The following is an 8,825-nucleotide window of genomic DNA, read 5'->3' on the forward strand; positions in this document are numbered from 1 at the left end:
TTGGTACTAGTCTCTATGTGCTCCAGCAGTTCTCTTAAGACCTTACAGCTCACAGTGCATGTCAGAGCAAATGAGAATCATGAGGTCGAAGGAACTGCCCAAGGAGCTCAGAGACAGAATTGTGGCAAGGCACAGATCTGGCCAAGGTTACAAAAGAATTTCTGCAGCACTCAAGGTTCCTCAGAGCACAGTGGCCTCCATAATCCTCAAATGGAAGAAGTTTGGGACGACCACAACTCTTCCTAGACCTGGCCGTCCAGCCAAACTGAGCAATGGTGGGAGAAGAGCCTTGGTGAGAGAGGTAAAGAAGAACCCAAAGATCACTGTGGCTGAGCTCCAGAGATGCAGTCGGGAGATAGGAGAAAGTTCCACAAAGTCAACTATCACTGCAGCCCTCCACCAGTCGGGGCTTTATGGCAGAGTGGCCCGACGGAAGTTGCGAAGTTGCTGGACATTGGCGGGAACTGTTACACGCTGTCATATACACCAATCCAGAGCATCCCAAACATGCTCAATGGGTGACATGTCTGGTGAGTATGCTGGCCATGCAAGAACTGGGATGTTTTCAGCTTCCAAGAATTGTGTACAGATCCTTGCAACATGGGGCCGTGCATTATCCTGCTGCAACATGAGGTGATGTTCTTGGATGTATGGCACAACAATGGGCCTCAGGATCTCGTCACGGTATCTCTGTGCATTCAAAATGCCATCAATAAAATGCACCTGTGTTCTTCATCCATAACAGACGCCTGCCCATACCATAACCCCACCGCCACCGTGGGCCACTCCACCCACAACATTGACATCAGAAAACCGCTCACCCACACTGTCTGCCATCTGCCCTGAACAGTGTAAACCTGGATTCATCCGTGAAGAGAACACCTCTCCAACGTGCAAGACGCCATCTAATGTGAGCATTTGCCCACTCAAGTCGGTTACGACGACTAACTGGAGTCAGGTCGAGACCCTGATGAGGACGACGAGCATGCAGATGAGCTTCCCTGAGATGGTTTCTGACAGTTTGTGCAGAAATTCTTTGGTTATGCAAACCCATTGTTTCAGCAGCTGTCCAAGTGGCTGGTCTCAGACCATCTTGGAGGTGAACATGCTGGATGTGGAGGTCCTGGGCTGGTGTGCTTACACGTGGTCTGCGGTTGTGAGGCTGGTTGGATGTACTGCCAAATTCTCTGAAACGCCTTTGGAGACGGCTTATGGTAGAGAAATGAACATTCAATACATGAGCAACAGCTCTGGTTGACATTCCTGCTGTCAGCATGCCAATTGCACGCTCCCTCAAATCTTGCCACATCTGTGGCATTGTGCTGTGTGATAAAACTGCACCTTTCAGAGTGTCCTTTTATTGTGGGCAGTCTAAGGCACACCTGTGCACTAATCATGGTGTCTAATCAGCATCTTGATATGGCACACCTGTGAGGTGGGATGGATTATCTCAGCAAAGGAGAAGTGCTCACTATCACAGATTTAGACAGATTTGTGAACAATATTTGAGAGAAATGGAGATATTGTGTATGTGGAAAAAGTTTTAGATCTTTGAGTTCATCTCATAAAAAATGGGAGTGTCTATATTTTTGTTGAGTATATTTTCATGTCTTCATATAGTACTTCTCCCTCAGTGTATCAGATTTTTAAAATTGTTATATTTATTAGGTTTTGATATTTATATTTAAATTTTATATTTATTACCTACTAATCCTATTGCTATATTGTTGTCTAACTTTTCGTGAATACTTTAAGTCTTAGCTACCAAGACAAATTCTTTGTGTGTGCGAGCTCACTTGACAATAAAGCCTTTTTCTGATTCTGATTCGCATTTTATGGAGGCTTTGGTATTGTGCTTTTAAGCCATCTAAAATGAAACCTTGTCACCCACACACATTTACACACAGACAAACATGGAGTCACATAAATGCACAGTCCATCGCACTTCTTCTAGCGATTTTTACTTTGTTGTCTGTGTTTTCTGTTTCACTTTAATTGTACTGCAGTCATCCAGCTACACTTTGTGTCTAATTGATGCACCTGACAATAGAGGAGTCAGTAGAAAGCATGCAGAGGTGACAAGCTGTGGAGGAATTTTCCTGCAGGGCTGTGGTGCTGCTCATTACAATGTCAGACAGCAGCATCCAGCTGTGGTTGGTTAGGTAGGTAGCCATCCAAAATCTACAAAACGAATCAAAATAAATCACTCTGTAGCCTCTTGCAGTTTGTCACATTAATAATTCTTTCCATTTCATTTTTTTCTTTCATTCCCTCTCCAAAAGCATCCTCATCCTTCCATCTCATCCTTCTTGTCTTCAAAAAGGTCAACTCTGGCCGGCCGAGTTTGGTTTCTGCTCACATTCTTTCTTCTGAGCCTCTTTCGCCGCCTTCCTTTTTCGTCCCTCCAGCTGAAGCAGCCGCAACTCACATCTTCCCACTGCCTTGTTCCTCCAAAGACAGGCTCGCCATTCACTGTTCTAATTAGACTGTTCATTCCCAGTGACTATGCCCCATACCTCTGCACTGCTCGATGGGAGTTCTGCATGTTAAATAATGGATGAGAGCTACTGACGGACCTGTGTGTGTGTGTAGCAAGATCTTGTGTGCATAAACAAGAGAATGACACAAAGAGAATGAGAGCTTTCTGTGTCTGATTCCATCTTTGTGTGAGTATGGGAGGCTGCAGGAAAAGGCTTTTCGAAGTAGTAATGGATCACTGTCATCCAGCCTGTTGCCCCCAGGACCTCCTTCATTTGAGCCAGGAACCCATCATTCTAGTCGGGCATCTCAATGGGCACCAGGGTGACTCTTTGGTCGTTTCGCCTCGAGGAATGGGCCTCATCCCATGTTGCACATACACACAAAAAACATGCAGGCAGAAACGCAAACTTGCAGTGCACTTAAATCAACACTATCTTGAAAATATTTCCTAGTTTGTCTGTTATTTAAAGTTGTTTTTTATTTTCCTTTTTTGTTGGACTAAGTGACTGCGCTTGGGAGGCAGGATAGGAAAATGGAGAGCAGTGCAAACGCGAGGTGAAAGCTTCATTAGGACGGTCATTAAATATAGATAAACTCATTCCACAGATCAAAATAGAGACAGAGGAGCTGAGGCCATAAACTGCACTGGAGACGAGGAGGAGGTGGGGGGAAGAAGCAAATAGAGGGGAGGGTAATTCTGCAGCAAATCACTTGAGAACTTGGAATTTACAGACACAGGATTTTTTTTCCTACATCTTCTTCAGACTGGAAGTCCCAGAAAAGATTTGTGCCAGTCAATATTTACTAAAAGCAACGGTGGCTGTTTATTTAAAAAAATACTATTTACTTTCATTTTTCTTTCCTCATGATTATTTTTTTCCTCACTTTGAGTAAAATTTGGACTTCCCGATGCATATTTGGGCTGGTGTTTAGTCCACAAGGATAGAGACACATATTCCCATGAGCACACACACAAAACCTATTACGAATATGCGCACAAACACACATGGCTGTCTGAAAGCTCCAGAGGAGGTGACTTTGGTCAGACTGTCTGGATCTGGAAGGACATTCTGTCAAACCCAATGACACATATGCACACACCTCTGTCTGCCTCTGAGTGTGTCTGGGCCAGCAGGACAGTGTCACCCCTGAATGACAAACACTTGTCCTTTTGTCCGCTGCTTTGTTTGGCTCTCCTTTCACTCACTTTGAAATTTAATACCTCTGATTTACAACCCGAGTTAGAATGAAAGATTGAATTTATAAGGAAGTCGTGTATTATTGGTCTTCTTCGTATTCTTTAAGAGTGACAAACCCTCATAAAAACTGCTTTCATAAAGCGTAGCACAGCAGGGAAAATAAGTGTGGATATTAAACCAAAACGCGGTAAATAACTCTTTGTGCAACATAAGCGCTTGTGAGCTATTAAAATGAGTAAAATATGTAATATGAAAATAAGACTTATGTTCTCTTAATGACATGATCTATAACTGCCATTCAGTTGTTAAGGAAGCAAATATAAAGTGACATAAATTGACACATGATGGAAGGAACAACAGTTATTTTATTTATGTTGTCGCCCACATTGCTAGGAAAAAGGAGTGAATGTTGATTATTCACACTCTCAGGGTTAATGATTGGTTGGTAATGTTCATCTGGAGCCATCACGGTGCAGATGTTACAGTTTGGTGCATGTAATTGCAAGGTTGTCCAATGAATGTAATGCAAAAGCAAATTTCCCAAGCAGAACACCTTAAGCTGTAAGCCATTTAAAGTTAGCGACACGTCAATGCTAAGTTTAGCCAAAGCTAGTCTCACTTTGCCGGCCCATTGTAGCATGACGGTGTGGCTGCACCACACCATCATTCTGTTGGGGTTGAAAAAAATGCTCTGGCTTGCTTGTATTTCTTTAAATCAATCATGGCAGTTGGTGTTGTGGTAGAACATTTGCACGCAGAGAAGTGAACATCTATCAATCCATCCATTATCCACAGCTTAGTCCTTATCAGGGTCGCAAGGGGGCTGGAGTCTATCCAGGGGACACCCTGAACAGGTCGTCAGTCAGGGCTACATATACAGACAAGCAATCACACTTAAGGACAATTTAGAGTTACCATTTAACCTCAGCATGTTTTTGGGCTGTGGGAGGAAGCCGGAAAACCCAGAGAAAACCCACTATGCACAGGGAGAACATGCAAACTCCATGCAGAAAGATCCTTGGAAGGTCGGGACACAAACCGGGGATCTTCTAGCTGCAAGGCAAAAGTGCTAACCACCAATCCACTGTGCAGTCTTGGAAATGAACAATATAAATAAAGTGAATCATCCATTTAATAAAAACAAACAAACAAACAAAAATAAAACTACAGAGCTCTTTGACTGCACAATCCAAACTCCCAACAAAGAGTTTCACTGAGGTAGATTGCAGAAGTGGCACACACAGAAAAAGGGGGAGAATTCTGACTGAGATTGTTTCAGTGGCAGGTTAATACCTGCAACCTACATCGAGTGAGTCAGATTCATCCACTGAATGCAGAAGATAGGACACCCAAAACTTTAGATTCCCACTGACATCTGACAGCAGCAGGAGAGCAGGTAGTGGACTGAATGGTTCATTATAGTTTTTGACGGCTTCAGATAGATAGATAGATAGATAGATAGATAGATAGATAGATAGATAGATAGATAGATAGATAGATAGATAGATAGATAGATAGATAGATAGATCATTTATTAATCCCAGGGGAAGTTCAAGTTTTATGGCATGTGTGCAGAAACACATCCAACATACTAATCCAAATTTGTCTGTATCATGCAAATGTGTCAATAAAAAATAAAAGATATAAAAACAAACAGAAGTCCAACATCAGCAGTGCTTTTAAGCAGCATCCAGATGCAAATAGGGTCATAAACATTATGACAGCCATTTACTTTTACATTTCATCAGCTATGGACAGAGAGAGACCTGCAGCATTACTACTGCTGGCTTTAACAATTAATATAGGTTCATGATGAATATGCATCACTTGTCTTAATGGACATTTTCATTCCATCCATCCATTAGCTATACCTGCATTTTCCTGTAGAGGGTCAAGTGGGAGCTGGAGCCGATCCCAGCTGACCTTGCAGTCCAACAGATAACAAGACAAAGAGACAGACATCCATGCACATTACAACTGCTTTAGAATCAACAAATGAACCCGCTAACAAAGCTGGAGCACCTACAGAAACCTATGCATGCACAGGACGAACATGTAGACTCCACATGGAAATCCTCAGCTGAGCAGGAGGTTTAAACACTCAACCTTCATTCTTTATTTTGACCACTCCATCGCCGTGTAGCACACATGGAAACAACAGAGGCTTTTCTTGTTCGCAGTTTGTTACATTTATTGCTTGCTGCTGCTTTTTTCTCTGCGGTAGAAAAAACTGTGCCTTTTTTTACTTTTATCTTCCTTACCTTTCAAGTCTATACCATCGTCACTGTTAATCCTTCCATATTTTTAGTGATTATATTGTATTTTTCTAGTGTCCTGATTTTAGGTGCCACATGTGGAAATTTTGGGTCAAAATTCAGAACAATCCTCTAAATATGTGCAAAATTCCACATTGATCCATAAAATATAATACGGTTTGACTATATAACACTAGAGTCTCTAGAGATTCTGAAATCCAAAAGAATTTGTTTTTATTTAGCAACACTCACAGAGCAAAGAACAAGTGGCCAATTTGACAGCAACTGTTCAGCGGCCAAACAGTTTTATGGCCCAACACCCAACTGTCCTGCTTTTTCTGTATCTTGTTCTTTAAATAAAGTTCTCTGTCCTCTGTCCCACTTTCATCCGTCCTCTTTAAGTATTCCCTCTCCTTCCATCAATCCCTGTATCTCAATACACTTTACGGGTTTCTCCTTCCCTGCAACCTCCTCCTCTTAAACATCCTTCCTTGCTTTAACCTTCTGCTCCTCTTCTTTCTAAGTGTACTTCCATAACTTGATCCCTCCTTCCTCTTCTTACATCCAGCTGATCCCACCTTCGCCTGTTCCCTGTTTCCCATTAATCATCCCCCTTTCTCGCTTTATTTTTGTCATTTCTCCCTCCCATATTCTCTTCTTTTTATTACCGTCCTTCACAATTCTTCCCTCATTCTCCCTGGTGCTTTTTTTCCTTTGCAACTTTTTCTTTGTATGTTTTCTTGCATGCATTTTTTGAGTTTTTGTCAGTTCTTTTCATGCTTTTTTCTCTTTCATGCTCTCATTTCTATGCGTTTGGAAGGCTTTTTTTTAAGTGCCCCATACACAAACTTGACTCTTTCTGTCTTTGTTTTTCTCTCCTTTCCTCCCTCCATCTCTTTGTCATCAGTCTCCTCTTCCTCTCCGACCTCTTGTCAGTCAGCTCTGTCCTCAGCCAGCTGGCTTGTCAGCACTAATGAAAATCCTTTACACTTTATTAACCAGGACTAATGAAGCACCCCACCACTCACAGCATGTGCATGCTTGTGTGTATACGTGTGCACGCTTTAAAAATATCAGGTACTTGTGTGAGTGTGTGGACATTTGTACTTTGCGCTTGTGTAACTGTGTGCTTATGTTGGATAATGTGCTTATGTCTGCCTTTGTCAGAGAGCCAAGGTCTTGGAGCAAATGCGTTTTCTCCAGAGTGAATGTGTTGTGATGTCTAGTTTTGTCTGGTATTTTTACTTTCAGAAATACTTGTACATATCTTTGTACAATTGCTTATATAACTTAGGACCATTGACACAATATGGGCAGTCAACACCACCTTTATCATGAAAACTTAACTGAAAAACATCTAAATCACATAACTTTTTCCTTCTTGGTAAATGGTAGACATACTTAATTTACATAAAGTTTTTATCCAGAGTGCTTTAAAATGAACCTCATATTTACTCATTTACACACACACTGACACACAAATGGCACCGAATCCCAATGCAAGGCAATGACCCATCAGGAGCAATTAATTGACACAAGAGGAGGCAGGGCTCAAACTGCTAACCCTGTGATTAGTGGATGGCCTTCTCTGCCAAACACTACTTAATGGATATTTGGCAGATAAATGTAACCAACACAAAACTGCATCCCACACTGCACAGGATATGGAGTTGTATGTTAGCTGTAACTCGCCACCCAAACAAGCCTATTAATGGCTGCTATCACTGCACATCATGACACAACAGTGGAGAACTCCTGCACCTTCATTAGCTCCATTTTGTAATCTAAGATCTTTGGTGGAAGCATCACTGTTGAAAGAAACAAACTGAATCTCTGTAATAGGTATGTGGTGTTCACAGTTTCATTTAGCAGACATTTTTTATCCAAATACATCTTAGAGTAAATACAACACAAGGCAGGTTGGGCAGCACTAAGGATCCTCTCTGCTGTCCATTGCCAAAGTCAAGGGTCATAGTCTCTTAGCTATCCAGCTGTAGGTATATGCAGAGCAAACATCCCTGAATATCCATCCATTCTCCATACACCGCTTTATCCTCACTACGGTCGCAGGGGGTGCTGGAGCCTATCCCAGCTGACTCAGGAGAAGGCAGGGGACACCCTGGACAGGTCACCAGTCCATCGCAGGGATACATATACAGACAAACAATCACACTCACGGGCAATTTAGAGTAATCAGTTAACCTCAGCATATTTTTGGACTGTGGGAGGAAGCCGGAGTGCCCGGAGAAAACCCACGCACAGGGAGAACACATCCCTGAATATGCCTACTCTTTTTCAAACATATCTGTAAAGTACACATAAAGGCATGGATGGGGATTGAACCCATGATCTTTGGTTTACGAGACCAACGCCTTACCACTTGGCCACCATGCCCTCTTCAAATGCATGTTAATTGAAGCTATGAGTGTTTTCTCAACCCAACCAAGCCCTTCTGGTGGCTTAAACTTAATCAAACACTGATTGAAAATGCAAGTCAGAACAAGCCTTAAGTCAAAAAGCAACACTGTTACAACTAGAAAAGCACTCAGAGAGTGCAGTAGTCCGCCAAGGCTGCTTAGTTGATGCATCATTTCCAACGGATGAAATATGTAATAAAAAAATGACCTTGTTCTGAGCACAGGCATGTGTTATGCATGTGCACATTACCGTATGTATGGATACGGATCACTTGTAGATGACTCTTATAAAGGTCCATTGATCAGTTCATCACTTTTGACAAGCCTTTGTTTTGCCAGTGTCAAAATAACTGTTCCCTCCATGCTGTTATTTTGAAGGTGTATTTTTTAATGTTAAGGCGTTTTTATTTTGTCACCATTCCAGCAACAGAGGAAGTGTTTACCTAAGAAGCAGTTTCTTGTGTAGTATCTGA

The 8,825-nt window shown here is 42.1% G+C and overlaps 1 non-coding gene across 1 annotated transcript; it reads right to left on the bottom strand.

Annotated features, from left to right (window-relative positions):
- Positions 1–8,257: 8,257 nt before the first annotated feature.
- Positions 8,258–8,329, bottom strand: trnat-cgu (transfer RNA threonine (anticodon CGU)). The gene has a single exon. It is a non-coding gene; the product is annotated as a tRNA-Thr (tRNA).
- Positions 8,330–8,825: the final 496 nt, after the last annotated feature.

This window comes from Acanthochromis polyacanthus, chromosome 5 (genome assembly GCF_021347895.1).
Source record: "Acanthochromis polyacanthus isolate Apoly-LR-REF ecotype Palm Island chromosome 5, KAUST_Apoly_ChrSc, whole genome shotgun sequence".
Lineage (NCBI taxonomy): Eukaryota > Metazoa > Chordata > Actinopteri > Pomacentridae > Acanthochromis > Acanthochromis polyacanthus.